This window comes from Tenrec ecaudatus, chromosome 1 (assembly GCF_050624435.1).
Source record: "Tenrec ecaudatus isolate mTenEca1 chromosome 1, mTenEca1.hap1, whole genome shotgun sequence".
NCBI classification, from domain to species: domain Eukaryota; kingdom Metazoa; phylum Chordata; class Mammalia; order Afrosoricida; family Tenrecidae; genus Tenrec; species Tenrec ecaudatus.
Window position 1 is genome coordinate 56,618,879 of NC_134530.1, and position 14,767 is coordinate 56,633,645.

At 58.4% G+C, this 14,767-nt stretch overlaps 1 protein-coding gene across 5 annotated transcripts in view; it reads left to right on the forward strand.

Moving 5' to 3' along the window:
* The first annotated feature begins 1,519 nt into the window (after positions 1–1,519).
* ZNF362 (zinc finger protein 362) overlaps positions 1,520–14,767 on the forward strand; it is a 41,655-nt gene continuing 28,407 nt past the window's right edge. The window contains exons 1-2 of one of the 5 annotated variants that reach the window (XM_075553702.1): positions 2,000–2,354; positions 10,457–10,644. The gene's annotated coding sequence lies outside the window, so the exon portion shown is untranslated. Of the gene's footprint in view, positions 1,538–1,999; positions 2,355–2,619; positions 2,946–10,456; positions 10,645–14,767 lie in introns of those variants that run through there. The other 4 variants (XM_075553704.1, XM_075553701.1, XM_075553703.1 and 1 more) reach the window with 4 other exon arrangements.

Genomic DNA, 14,767 nt, shown 5'->3' on the forward strand with positions numbered 1-14,767 from the left:
TATGACAAAATAATATCATGAATTATGAAGGGTTCATGGAAGGGGGAGTGAGGAGGGAGGGGGAAAATGAGGAGCTGATATTAAGGGCTCAAGTAGAAAGCAAATGTCTTGAGAATGATGATGGCAACAAATGTACAAATGTGCTTGACACAATAGATGTATGTATGGATTGTGATAAGAATTATACGAGCCCCCAATAAAATATTTTTAATGAGATTTTTCACCCCAGAGTGAGTGGCTTGCCAGATTTGTAGGAAAGGGACCTCATCAGAAGGCAGAGGTACTTGTGAAGAATTGGGGACATTTTAAGAAATTTAAGCTTGTCTCCTACATTGATTACGATCTCATTGAACCCTTCAACGCCCTGGTTAGTATAACTCTCATTTTCCTGGAAAACAGCAGGAATTTCCATTCTCCCCACTGGGCTCATCCCAGAGTCCTTTTCTGGAGACCTTGCCCGCCTGTCTGGGAGAGAGTGGGTCTCTCTGTGCTCTTCCACTCTGCTTTTTAACTCCAGTCAGGTCAGGTTACACACATGCTCACTGCGCCTTTGTCTGGGCCAGGCGTTGGGCTTGGGGCCTGAGGACAAATCCCTTACACAGCCCCGCCCTGGAGTTGCTTAGCGCCTTCACCATGTTCCTCAATTCCCAGCCAATGCACACCTATCACAGATTATGCTGAAAAGGTTTCAGTGGAGCTTCCAGACTAAAACGGACTAGGAAGAAGGGTGGCAATCAGTTTCCAAAAATCAGCCAATGAAAATTCTGTGGATCACAACAATCTGATCCCCAACTGATCATGGGGGTGGCTGAGAAGAGGCAGTGCTTCCTTCCGCTGTGCATGGGGTCGCTATAAGCTGGAAGCCAACTAGGAGGCATCTCCCAAGAAGCTAGATTGGAGTCGCCCTGGGTGCAGGGCTTTGCAGGTCCGTGCCCTCGGCCAACCTGCGCAGTGCCTGCGGTGCAGCTGGCCCCCAGCAGAACTGGAAGTGTTTCCGGGAGGGCAGCAAACACGGGCAGCCCATGTGTGTGCTCTTCTACCGGTCCTGGGCGCTCCCTGAGGGCAGGACCAGCCCTGATTGACTCATCAGGGTCCAGACTCTGGCCGAGCGCATCCGAAGTGGGAGCAGGTGACAGGAGCCAGGGACAGCCCTCCTCAGGTATAAGTGAAGTTTGGAAGCTGACACAGCCCAGGAGGCCGAATCAGGAGGGCTTGGTGACTGATTGGCTGGAGAGGGTGGAGCGGGAGGAGTCACACAACCGGCTCTGAGGTCTGGAGCCGGGGGACAGCCACCTCCGATCCTCTGCTGCCAGAGTCGCTGACAGCCTCAGGCGACTCCATCCTTTGGGGCTCAGCCTAGAGCCAGGGAGGGCCGTGGCCTACCGAGGGAGGGGTGCCTAGACTGTGCAAACTTCTGCCCCCCGCTCCCAGGCCCTCACCGTGACAGCAAAAACAAAAACCACACACCCCAAACAAAAACCCAACCCCCAAACAATGCGAACGGAAGCCATCAAACACCAGCTCGGCCCGAATTTTGGTAACGCTCGTTGGCTATGGAGTGCGGGGGTCCGTTCGGCCGCGGGGGCCCCTCGGGGCCGGCTGGCACGGCCCGGACGCGGCCTGCTCGGGGCCCAGGCCCACCAGGCCCGGTGCGCGGCCCGCCATCGGCGCGGCGGGCGGCCAGGCGGCGGCCGCGCTTGGGCGGGACAATGGCCGCGGCCGCCGGGGCTCCGGGCGCCCCCGCGCTGGGGAAGGGGCTGTCCTAGGGCCCGGCGCCGGTGCCCTCCCCGCGCGCAGCTCGGGCGGGCGGGCGGGCGGAGGGGGGCGAGGGCTTCCTTTGTGGCGCGGCCTCCCGCGGGCGGGGGGCGCCGCGCAACTTTGCCAGGCGGCGGCGGCGGCGAGCGCGAGACGAGGCCCCGGGGCCCGAGCGGGGCCCCCAGCGCGCGGCCCGCCCCCGCCCCCTCCCCTCGCGCGCCGTCGCCAGCGCCGGGCGCTGCCCACTCGCGGGAGCCCCCGGGGCTGGACGGGCTGCGCAGCCGGAGAGGCGGGGGCCCGACGCGGCCCCCCCCGGAGCCGGGCGCCTGGCGCGGGGGCTCGCCGAGCGCACCGGGGGCCGCGCGGCGTGCAAGACCCAGCCTCGCGCCGCCGCCGCCGCCGCCGCCGCCGCCTCGGCGCTTGCGGAACCCAGAAGTGAACGGCAGGCGACCCGGAAGGTTTGCGCGCGGCTCCGCACCGAGCCCGAGCCCGAGCCGGAGCCCGAACCGGAGCCCGAACCGGAGCCCCAGCCGGGCCCTCGTCGGGCCGCCGGGCGTGGGGCTGCGGCCGCGTCGCGGAGCTGCCGCCGGCACAGCCAGGTCTGTGCGGGCCCGGGGCGCGCGGGGCGCCGGCCTGGCGCGGGGGGGGCGCCCGCCCGCGGGAAAGTTGCGCCGAGTTGCGGGCGGGGGCGCGGACCGGGGCGCGGGCGCTGTCAGCGCGGGCGGGCGGCTCGCAGGGCCCCGGGCCCGGGCCGGAGCGGCGGCGGCGCGCGCGGGTCGGGAGGGTCCCCGGCAGCGCGTGTGGGTCTGGGCTCCGAGGGTGCGAGTGCATGTGTGCGGATGCCGTTTTCCAAGCCGGGCGATTCAAACCCGCTGCGATTCTCCGGTAAACAATGATTCACGGGCCTTCATGCAAATAAACGCATTGCAAACGGCGCGGTCCGCGCACTTTGCAGCCGGCGCGGTGGGGCGGCCAGCGCCGGATTTATCCCTTTTTTTGCAGATCTGCAGAATATGGCGTCCCCGTCCTGTTTTAAAAATAAGCCAGGCTGCCATTTTTGTTTTTCTTTTGTCTGAAAATTTTAATAAAACTGTCTGAGAATGTGGGAGAGGCGGCTGGAAGCAGAGGGGGCACCCGAAGGGTTGCCTTTTTTCCTTCTCTTTGGCGAGAGCCTCGATCCTTGCTGGGAGGTGAGACACAATGCAATTGCACTGTAAAGTGGGGGGGCAGAGGAAGCCGCTGGGAGATTTTGGGGGGGGGCCGGGAATTTAAAGTTAACTCTGAAACTTTTCTTTTTTTTTTTTAAGCTTTTTTTTTTTTTTTTTTTGGAAGGCAGTGTAATGCCGCGAAAGGATCTCAGGGGCCCATTTCTACCCATAGCCAGCCGCCTTTGCAGAATATTTTGGAGAAAGTTGCCTGCCGATTTCCTCGTAGCTGTGCCTGGCGGGGTGCATAGGGTCGGAGATGGGGGTCTTGGTAGGGGTCTGGGCAGGAGACGTCTTCTTCAAGGGCCTGTGTGAAGATGGCATTGTGAGGAACTATATTCTCTGGTTTGAGGCAGAAGAATGGCAATAGGGGCCCAGGATTTCCAGCTAAGACTCTTGACTTGAAGTAGCGTGGCCCCCACCCTTAACCCTATGCCTGGCACTATGGCCGTGTGTGTGTGTGTGTGTGTGTGTGTGTGTGTGTGTGTGAGAGAGAGAGAGAGAGAGAGAGAGAGAGAGAGAGAGAGAGAGCTTTCCTGTTTTCTTCTTGGGTGGCCTGGCCCCCTTGTAAGTAACAATTTTGCACTGGGCGCCCAAGTGACCCCTGGGCCCTTGGGGCAAGTTTGCTTGGCAGTTTGCCGTTGGAAAGCCCCTTCCCATGCCTGCTGGCCCTTGGACTTCCCGGAGGGGCCTTCAGTGAATGCCTAGCCCTGGGCTGGAGGCTGGGTTCACAGTTTCTCCCCTTAGGCCACTCCTGTCCCTTTTGCCACCCCAATGCAAACCACAGCCCCGAGGCTTTTCTGCTGGAGGCAGTGTGGACTTGGTTAAGTTCCTAAAGTGTCTGATGGGACAGATCAGAGTGTACCAACTCTTTGGGTTACAGAGAGCTTCGGAAGGCTAGGCCCCCAAAGTCCAGGGTTGCTGGCATTGTGGGAATCCCCATGGCCGGGTGAGGGCTGGTGAAGAACTTTCCTGCTTGGGAAAGTTGGTCTGTGCTGGGAGGACCCTTGCCAGCCTATCCGGTCTCTGCCCCTCCACTCCCACTGCTGATTTGTGTCCCAGAAGCCGGAGTCTTCTCTGGCTGAGGGCTGGGGGTCAGAACTGCAGAACTTACCTGAGCTAGCGGCAGGGAACCAAGGTAGGCATTGTTTTAGGTGGAGAAACTGAGGTTGAGAGGGAAAGTGACTTGCCCGAAGTCACCAATTAGGACAGCAGGGATAGGAGTCAGATGTGCAGGCTCTCCTCTCTTGTCCCACAGGGAGGCTGGCCACTGAATGGTTTGCCGTGGACAAAACCAGGCTGGAATGTGGTAGCACGTGCCCAGATGTGAACCAACATCCGCCCACCCACATAAGGATCTGTTCTGTGTGAACCACACTTTACAGTGTGCACAGTGTGTGTGGATGTTGGCCCAGAAACTGGAAGGCGGGGACCATTATCCCCATTTTAAAATGTGGGCCACTGAGGCTGAGTGGCGGCACGCTCGAGCTGAAGTCTAGACTCCGTATCTTGGGCCTTTTCCGCGGATCACTGGGTGCTTGTGGACAGGGCTATTGGATACGTTTGAGGCTCTGATCATTCTCATTCTTGGACACACACTCACTGTTACTGAGTCAATGCTGACAAATAGTGAACCCCCTTGTGGGTTTCTGAGACTTTTACTGGTGACGGGAGTAGAAAGCCCCATCTTTCTGCCCCAGAGCTGCTGATGGTTTTGAACTGCCGACCATGCAGATTGCAGTCCAATGCGTAACCACTACACTACCAGGGCTCTGTATAGGAGCAGATAGCTTATTTTTCTCCCTCGGTAGAGCTGCTTGGTTTGAACTGCCGACTCTGTAGTTAGCAACTAAGGGTCTAACCCACAGGGCCACCGGCGCTGATGTCTATAAAAATCCAGCTGTGCTCCGCCCTCTCAGCGAAGACGGCCACTGGGAAGCCTGGAAGGTCACCTGGGCTCCGAGAGGAGAAGCCTTTGGCTTGAAGTCATCCTGTGTGCTAAGCCCCAACTAAATTCCTGGTTTCCTCCTGGGATATGCAGAGGGAGGGGAACCACTCGACCACTGCCAGCTCCCACTGAGTCCAGGAAGGCCTTGCGTGCTGGTGATGGTGCCAGTGCTGGGCCGTGGGCACTCATAGGTCCGTCCCAGCAGCCGAGGGATGATCTAGGGTCTTGGGGAGTGAAGGCAAGATCGCTGGAGCTAGGAAGAGGAAGCTGGTGTGGGGGGCAGGGACGGACTGGGTCCTTCCTGGACAGACATCTCACTGCTCTGCCTCAGGAAAGTGACGAGCCATTGCGGTCCCCCGTTTGCTTACTCATTTGCCAGTGACTCCTGGCGACATTCTTTCATTTGCTAGATTACCCCTCTCTTCCTTCATTGTGTGTTCACTGGACCAACGGTTATCTCAGGCCTCTGCCCTGCCTGACGCACCCAGCCTAGGCCAGACCCTGACCCGGGAGTTAAGAATGATGGCCTTTGAGTCTTCCATGCGACAGGGAGGAAGAGGCGAGGCTGCCGGCACAGAGCAGCGGGCACTTGCCGACTGCTGACTTCAGGACACCTGAGGAGGTGTAGAGGCTATCCTGATGGTGGATTGGGATCCCGGGATCGAGTCCCTTTAGGCTCCGCATCTTGTCAGACCTTGGGCACCTTCTCTCTGCACCTAGGTTTGCTCTTCTTTAAAACGGGGTACTCTGTGGGTATCTTCGGGGTTGTAGGGAGTAATGATGAGACCGGCATGTGGTGCCAAGGAAATGGAAGGATCGTTGACTGGTACTGTTGAGCCTCCCGTGCTTTGGAAAACCACCGTGGTCATTACGGAATGAGCATGTGATCTTGCCCATTCGTTCCCTGTGAAAGTCTGTCTGTACAGGTTTAGAAGAAAGAAATCCGAAGCCCTTTCTGGGTCAGGGTTACAAGGCCCTGCCTGTCTGATCTGTCCCCACCCCCCACGCCCTTGTCCATCTCAGCCTCAGGTCTTCTTCCCCGTGACCTTCCTACTGCCTCTGGGCCTTTCCTTAGTTCCACACCTTGGGTTTGCAAGGTCTCCTGGCAGGGCCTTTGCACAGGCTGATCTCTGCCTAGAAGGCTGTTCTCTAAATCTCTGCCTGGCTAATAGCAGCCCCCCCCCCTTTTTTAATGAGTCTCATCTCAAATGTCACCTCATCCAGTGGGGCTTCCCTGACCACAGGTGATAAAGTTGCTTCCCGACACTCTCAGTCACCTTGTCCTCCTTTATGCGTTTGTGCTGCTTGCCCGCCTCCGGGGGAGCCTGCAGGAGCCCCCCTCCCGGCAGACGAAGGAGCAGGTGGTTCCGGCGCGGTGGGGCTGGGGCTCCAGTCAGGGTGGGGAACTGTGAGGCCCAGGTGTGGTGGCAGTGCCAGCAGCCAGGAGGGCCTGGGAGATAGTTACCCCGAGCTCTCTCTTCTCTGTCCCCGGGGAGGCTCGGGGCTGTTGGTAGGAAATAATGAGATGGCTAAATCATGGCATCTCAGCCTCTTCCAGTCTCAGAACTGTAGCATCCGAGGGCCTGCCCACCGTAGATGCTTGGTCACTCGGCGGCATCCAGCTGGGCTTCAGATCTCGTGCCCTCACCCCCGTCTTGGTCGGCAGTGTGGAGGTTTGCTTTGGGCCGGGCCGGGTCCTGAAAGGCTTTGTGAACAATAACATGTCCCTCAAAGCAGCGCCCACAAGAAGAGCTCCTTGCCACAGAGAGGATTCCGATGCCTGGTCAGCCTGCGTGTTCCGCAGAGGAATGGCCCCGCAGGGTGTCCATGGTTGCCATCTTTAAAGAAGCAGAGCACCGGGCTTTCTTCCGACGTGTCCCTGGGTGGGTTTGAACTTCCAACCTTTAGGTTGGTAAACATCAACAACCAGCCAACCCACAGCCACCGCGTCGTTTCCTACGCACAGTGACGCGGTGCAGGGTTTCTGAGACAGCCTGGTCTCTCCTGTTGTGGTCAGCTCCGCCACAGCACCACCGGGGCTCCTGATGGTCAATACAAACCATCTGTGCCTCCCAGGGACCCTTAGCTGATTGTTACCACCCCTCTTTTACAGATGAGGAAACTGAGGCACAGAGGCACTTTACCGAATCCCCAGGGACAGGAACTTCAGTGATACTGCTGGGACTTGAACTCAGTCCTTGGCCCCAAAGTTCTGACCAGTTCCTCCTTAGAATCTGTCCACCTCACTTGCCCCTTGTACAGACGGGGCATCCCCTTCCCACATCCTGGGCAAAAGGGTCTCTGCAAGGAGCCCCCTCCAGTGGCAGGGAGTCCTCTCCTCACTCAGCCCCCGTCTATCCTCCCGTTGCTGAAGCCCTCCCCTGCAATCCCACTCCCCCCACCCCGTTTTCATGGAAAGATTTGCCTTTTCACCTAAGGTGAGGGTTGGGAGAATGGCCATTTAGGCTTTCCCTCGCCTCTCTTCACCCCTCTGGGCTCGTCAGCTCCGAAGGCAGGCAGCCTGGGCGCTCAGAGTCGCAGGCGCAGATGGATGAGTGAGCGAGCACACACAGAGCGAGTCAGTCCAGTGTCTCCACCAGCCCGCTCCCGGGGACTGGGCAGGAGGAGGAACGCATAGCCTCTGACCGCCCCAGGGAGTCTGTGTGCGCATGGGTGCAGTCACAGCGCTTGGACACTGACACTCATCAGCTGATCTGAGTCACCTGCCCTGAGGAGAGGGCTAGGTCTCACCGGTCGCCCGGTCAACCCTTGCTTCCCGGCTGGGGGACTGAGCTAGGAAGGGAGGTGAGTGGGGCTCTCGGCCGGCGGGCTTGCTGCTCCCAGGTGCCAGAGGGACACCACAGAACCAATGCTGGGTTGTGGCTGCTGTAGCCTCACCTGTGGTATGTCTTCATCGTGGAAATGGAGGTTACACTCCCTGAGACACAGGCTGCGGAGGGCCAGGGAGACCCCAGAGTCTGCTGATGAGTGAGATCCAGCAAGCGGGCTGTGGTGGACGCCGGCCTGCGGCTGTGTAGTGGGACAGCTTCTGGAAGCCGGGGCTGGGTCTGGGGTTGGAGCTGGCGTGAGGAGACTGCGTCGGAGGTAGGGGGGTGGCTGCCAAAGGGAAGGGTATCTTTGGTGGATGATATGAGCATGGGGAAGGCTGAGGGTTTGTCCTGGGGCCCAGTGGGTCCTGCTTTGCCCCTTCTCCATGTGGCCCTAAGGACACCTGTGTTGGGAAGGGAGGGCCTTCACAATCTCTGAGCTTTGGGTACCAGTTTCAGGCTCCTTGCTCTGGGTTCAGTGAGGGTACCGGGACACATCCAAACATCCATGTCCACATGCATCTGCCCTGTTATTGCATGGTCACCCCTGGCCCTGCCCCAATGCCCCATCTTGGCTACTCTGGGGTGCCCTCTGCTATTTCAGAAAAGGCTTCAGATGCCCGGACGAACTGGGTGCCAGGGGATGTGTCCACATACAATGCACACTTATCCCCCAGTCTTCGCACTCTGCCACGCTCAGCCTGGCACGCTGCTCCCCACCACGCCCCCTTTTGCCAACGTCTGCACACGTGCACGTGTGTCTCTTCTGCCACACCCAGCAGTATCACGTGTGCCTTTGCCAGAGACCCAGCCCCACACGAGGTGCCAGCGATGGGGGGAGAGAGCAGGTTTGCTCGCCGCCCCGGCTGGGGAGCCTGCCACCAGACAAGATCACGCCGATGAATGTAGGATGGATGACGGTGAGCAAATGCCGTTAGTTTGGTCTGAGGAAGGCTTCCTTCTCGCTTCCTGCTTTTCGGCTTCCTGTCTGAATATTGATGGGGCGGTGACCTGAAGATAGCCAGGCCGAGGGTGTACCAGTCAGAGGGAACAGCAAAGGCCCTGGGATAGGGAAAGCGCTTGGCCTAATCTAGGAAGTGGAAGAGAGGGCAGCAGTGAGAGAGAGCAAGGGGTGGTGTGTGTGTGTCGCATGCGTGAGTGTAAGAGTTGAGGGGGGCGCTCCTGGTCTGTCAGGGCCTTTGGTCATCGGTGCTCCCCAACTTGTTTGCTGCACCCCAGTCCTTTCCGCCTTGCCATGCTCAGGGCCTACGCTTTCCAGCCTCCACCCCAGGGGGCTTGGGATAGGCTGTCAAAACTCAAAAAACCTCACTGTCATTGAGCTGATGCCAACTCGTAGCAACTCTATAGGACAGGGTGCCCTGTGGGCTTCTGACCGTAACTGTTTACCAGAGTTAAACAGTCTTTCTCCTGAGGAGCGGCTGGTGGGTTTTAACCACCGACCTTATGGATCGCAGGCCTACACATAACCACTACGCCACCAGGGTTCCTTGGGATAGGGTGTAGGAGCTGGCTTACCACCACACACTGGGGATTCCCAGCACCGTGGGGAAGGTCCTGGCAGCCAGGCCAGGAGCCGGGCTCCAGCATCTGCTTTCCTGTTGAACTCACTCCTGGACGCAGGCCTCAGTCAGTCAACAGGGCAGTCAGTCCCTGTGGGTCTTATAGATTGCCCAGAGTGGCTGTCCCCTGTCCCCCACCTGATTGGCCTCCTGGTTGTGGGTCTTTGGAATACTGTTGGGGAGTGGGGTTGAGGTTGCTCTGCAGGAGGAAAACGAGGCCCATGGGGCCCTACCAGTGGATCCTACAGAGTTGCTGTGAGTTAGAATTCTCCCGAAGGCAGTGGGTTAGGTTTTCTGTTTTCCCTTATACCTTAGAGACCTTAACAGTGGGCACTGAGCCCTGATCCTTACTGTGTGCCGTCCACTAGACAGTCTGTTCTCACGACCACCCTGTGGAGACAGACCCGTGTTCATTTCCAGCTTACAGATGACAATGCTCGGGGGTTTCAGTACCAAGTCCAAGGTTCACAGGCACCTTTGAACTTCAAAATTGGGGCTAGCCGAAGCCGTACTCTTAACCCCTGCAGTACCATGATGCCCCTGTGAGGGTCTGGGGGACAGAGGGCTTGCTTTAGTTGAGCCCCTTTCTCTTTAGGGGAGGAAATGGGCCAGAGAGGGGCGGACTTGCCAAGGGCCCTCAGTGAGCTGATGGCTGCAGGTCCTAACTTCCTTGCTGCACCACCAGCTAGCTGCGGGACTTCAGGCAGGTCCGTACCTCTAAGCTCATTCCATTCCTTGAAAGGAGGAGGTTCATATGGATGCCAGAGGGTAGGGGTCTTTGGGGGCCAAGACAGGACTATAATTGAGAAGAAACAGCATGGGAGCTTCTGGGGTCCCCGGGGGTCGGCTCTTTGACAAACCGCTGAGTGGGTCATGCTTTCTGAAGGCACATCTCCTTTTGGGATGCCCACGACAGTCTACGGCACGGGCTGTTGGGGCAGGATGGGAAACGCTTATCAGACACAGTGCCTGCCCTGCAGGGCCCTCCTCATAGCCGTCCTCACCGTGCTGGCAGAAGGCATTCTCTGGCGACAGGAGCCTGGGGGTCCTCCAGGCAAAGTGAGGTCGAGGGGTGCGCGGGTTTATGTTCAGCATGTGCAGAACGTTTCTTTCGGCCCTGACAAGGGTACCCTGGCCCAGTGTCCCCAGATGAGGTTACTGCCTGTTGGCAGCTGAAGACGAGCAGCTTCCCCACTCCAGGCAGCCCCCGCTCCGCCCGGTCAGTTCTGCCATCACAAGGAAAGCAGGCCTTCCCGGCCTGCACGCGAAGCCCGGCCTAATTGGATCCAGGATCCTCGGAGCCCAGCTCCCCACAGGAAGTGCCCGGGGTGAGTTTCCAAGGCCGGCCTGGCTGGGGTGGGGTCTTGGGGTGAGGTAGGGGGCAGCACCTGGGGCTCAAGGATCTGGGCTTTATGGAGTCGGGGCACATGGAGGGCAGAGGGGTCACGGGAGGCAAACGTGGAGGATTCTGGAAGATAAGAAACCGCCGATGCTCTTGCACCACCTCCAGCTTGTCCTCCCACCGGCCGTCCTTCCGGGCCTGTAACCTGCCCGGCCAAAACCTTGACCGCAGCCTCCCCAGCTTGGGTGCCTCCCTGGCTTTTCATCCCCAAGCCTGTTAGCCTGGAGCTCAGGCTCCTTCTCAACTCTCCCCGGTGACCTTTCCTTCCTTCTGCCAGCGCCGGCCCCGCGCGCGCCCACACCAGCCCAAGCGTGCTTCCCTGCCCCTGCGTTGCATACCTGCCGAGCGCTATACATCTTCGCCCCTCCCCTCCTCTCCAAGTCCCACCTCTGAGCAGCCTGGGTTTCTCCCTCAATGGCTGGGCTCACCTTCCTGGGAACACTGACCGTGACCTCCACCTCTGCCCAGCTGCAGCCCCGTGCCTCTCCCTGGGCCAGGAGCCGGGCTTGAGAAACTTCTGCATGACCCCCCCTCCAGGAAGCCTTGGAATGCCCTCCTGGCCAGCTTCTGGGTCTCCCAGCCCCCCTGACAGGCCCACTGAGCGATGTTCTCAGGGAGTACTTCACGAGCTCCAACTGTGGGTGGAAGGAGCCCTGTGGCATAGTGGGTTACATACATTGGCTGCTAACCACAAAGGCCAGCAGTTAGAAACAACGGGCCTCTCAGTGGGGAAAAGATGAGGCTCCCTCCCCCATTAAGGGCTAGCCCCTCAGAAACGGTCACAGACACAGGGGTGTCACAGACACTCTGTTCTACTGGGTCGCCATGCGTCAGAATCGACCCACTGGCTGTGAGTTCGGTTTGGGTGGAATGTGGACTGACTCCGGGCTGCAGCGGTGGTGGCCCTGCCCTGGGTGGGGTCTTGGAGGTAGAATACAAAGGTGGGTTGGGGAGGATGCAGGGGAATGTGGGAACAGATAACAGGGAGGACCAGTTCCTCTTGGAAATGGAAAGTGACCTCTAAGCCGTGACCTGGCAGAAGTGTGAGTGAGCTGGGGTGGGGGGGGGGTATGGGTACCCAGAGCCGGACACAGCGCTGCAATCCTGTCGGGAGCCCACACAGACAAGGCAGGCAGGCAGTGCTAGGACCGCCGGACACAGCGCTGCAATCCTGTCGGGAGCCCACACAGACAAGGCAGGCAGGCAGTGCTAGGACCGTGGACTCCGCTGGTGCTGAGGAGCTGCTGAAAATACCGCCCCAAGTGCAGACGCCCCAGCTGCGTTGTGCTCAGTGGTGGGAACTTGGTGGAGGCCCGGCTGAGTGATGGGGTTCAGGGGGTGGTACAGTTGTCCGCAGCCTGGCCACAGGAGAGAGCCCTTCCGTTTGAGGGCGTGGCAGGTGGTCTGTAGGGACCATTCCCACTGGGGTGAATGTGCCCAGTGACATGCCCTTCCTGCCCGAGTCTAGGGCTGGATCAGATTTAGAGCCTGCTCCTCTCTCAGCCCTGGTCCAGGTCCTGGGGCAGAAACCCCTGGGGGACTTGCTAAGGGTGGAGTGGGGAGATTGGGAAACTCTGAATTGCTAGGTCAAAGTTGGTCCAACTTTTCATTGTATTGAAATACCCTTACAAAGTCACCCAGTGATCCTGCAGAGATTGGGGATCCCAAGCACAGCACCCCAAGCCTGGGACACCACTGCCTAGGCTGTTCTGCTATTTCCTGCCCTGCCCTTTCTGAGCCCAGAGGCACAGTGTGTTTCTCCTTGGGCTGCTAACTGCAAGGTCAGCAGTTCAAACGACCAGGCACTCTTTGGCAGAAAGAGGAACCTACGTGCTCACATAAAGCCATTTCAGGGTCTTGGTTTTGGTCTCCTCTGCATCTAGTTTTTATAGAAGTATCATTGCTGTAAGGTTCCTAAAAAACCCCAAACCAAACCCACTGCCACCGAATTGAGGCCAGCTCTTAGAAACCCGCTACAGCAGTGGTTCTCAACCTTCCTCACACCGCGACCCTTTCATACAGCAACTCATATGGTGGTGACCCCCAACCATAACATGATTTTCATCGCTACTTCATCACTGTCATTTTGCTACTGTGAAAGAGTCATTTGACCCCCCAAAGGGGTCGTGACCCACAGGTTGAGAACCGCCGATCTACTGGGTTTTCAAGGCGGTAAATGCTGTGGGGGCAGGTAGCCCCATCTTCCTGCCGAGGAGCAGCTGGTGGGTTTGAACTGGACGGCTCCAGCAGAGGTTTGTGCTCCACTGCTAATCTCGCGGTTGGCGCTCTGAACCCACCAAGCAGGGCCTGCAAGCAAGGGTCTGACACTCTGCTTGCTTGCTTAACATCTCAGCCAAGATACCCCACCCCCACTCCCCGGGACAAACGCAGCGGCGGGGTCTCCTCCAGCCCTCTCCAGTGTGTTCCCTCTCAGTCATCTCACTGCCAGGGCCGCAGTCCATGCCGACTCACAGCGACCTGTTTCCGAGACTAACTCTTAGCAGCAGTGGAAGGTCTCGTCTTCCTCCCTCGGAGCCACCAGTGGTTCTGAACTCCTGACCTTGCGGTTAGCAGCCCAGCTAGTAACCGCCATACCTCCAGGGCTCCTGTTCTGTCTGTAAACTCCCAATCCAAGCTCATCGCCATCGAGCCAATGTCAACTCACAGCGAGCCTGTGGGGCAGGGGACCACTGTCCCTGGGAGTTTCCGAGACCGTCACTCTGGCTTGTCTCGCGTGGAGCAGCTGCTGCCCCAGAGGATGGCAGCCCAGCACGGAACCACCGTGCCGCCTGGATCTGTTTGCCATAAGAACATTCGCAGCGCATGAAAGGTGCCGTTTAATCCGTTCCTATCCATGTAGTGTCGGGATGAGAAACCCTGCCCTCTGGAGCCCGGCCGACGGTGTTCAGATCCTACTCTGACTGCTCGGCGCTGGGCAAGTTACCCAGCTCTTTGTGGCCCCCGTTCCTCGCCGGGTTGATAAGAACAGTAAGGGAGCCATTTCTCTATCAGTAAACGCCGGGCATTACCCAGCTGGCACGATGCCGCTGGGAAAGAGCCATCCTCCCGTTGTTTAAATTTTTGGCAGTTGCCGGTTTCCCCCTTGTGAAAACCTACGGGAAGAAGCAGCGTGGAAAGCCTCTTCTCTCGGGGATTATTTCCCAGGGCTAGATGGCCAAGAAAGGGGTCACTCACCAGGAGGTCTGCAAATGGTTAGCCCTCCTGGCACACGCAGTGCCAGCTTGCTGTCAGAAACGCGCCTTTCCAGGGCACACGCCCACCGTGGTTCTGTCAGGCTAAGTGCTTGATTGGTTACCTGCAAGGTCTGTAGTTCAAACCCAGCAGCTGCTCCTTGGGAGAAAGATGAGGCGCTCTGGTCCTGGAAAGGGATGTAGGCTCGGATGCCTACACAGACTCCCTGTGAGTGTGAGTCAACTTGACAGCAGCGGGCTTGCCAGAAATGCCCGGGAGTGCCCTCGTGTCCTGACACCCGCTCGACTCCTCCCTATCTCTTGGTTCCTGCGCTCTTGTAACAGGTGATGCCCATGTCATTTTCACGGCGAGGGAAGCTGTGTTTCCTAACCGCCAGCATGCTTTGGGGGGCTGCTGCTGCTATTAGGTGTCATTGAGAGGCTTTGCAGCCACTGTCAGTCCATCTCATTGAGGGCCGGCCTCTTCTTTGCTGCCCCTCCACTTTACCAAGCATGATGTTCTTCTCCAGGCCTGGTCTCTCCTGATGACATGTCCAAAGTATGTGAGACGAAGTCCCAACATCGTTGGCTCTAAGGAGCATGCTGGCTGTACCGCTTCCCACACGGATCTGTTTGTTCTTTTGGCAGTCCATGGCACGTTGAATATTCCTCACCAACACCGTAGTTCAGCGCATCAATTTTTCTTCAGTCTTCCTTAATCAGTGTCCAATTTCCATAGGCATATAAAGCTATTGGCAACACCATGGCTTGGGTCAGGCCCACCTTAGTCCTCAAAGTAGCAGCCGTGCTTTTCAACACTTGAAAAAGGTCTCATGCAGCAGATTATCAGGTGCAATG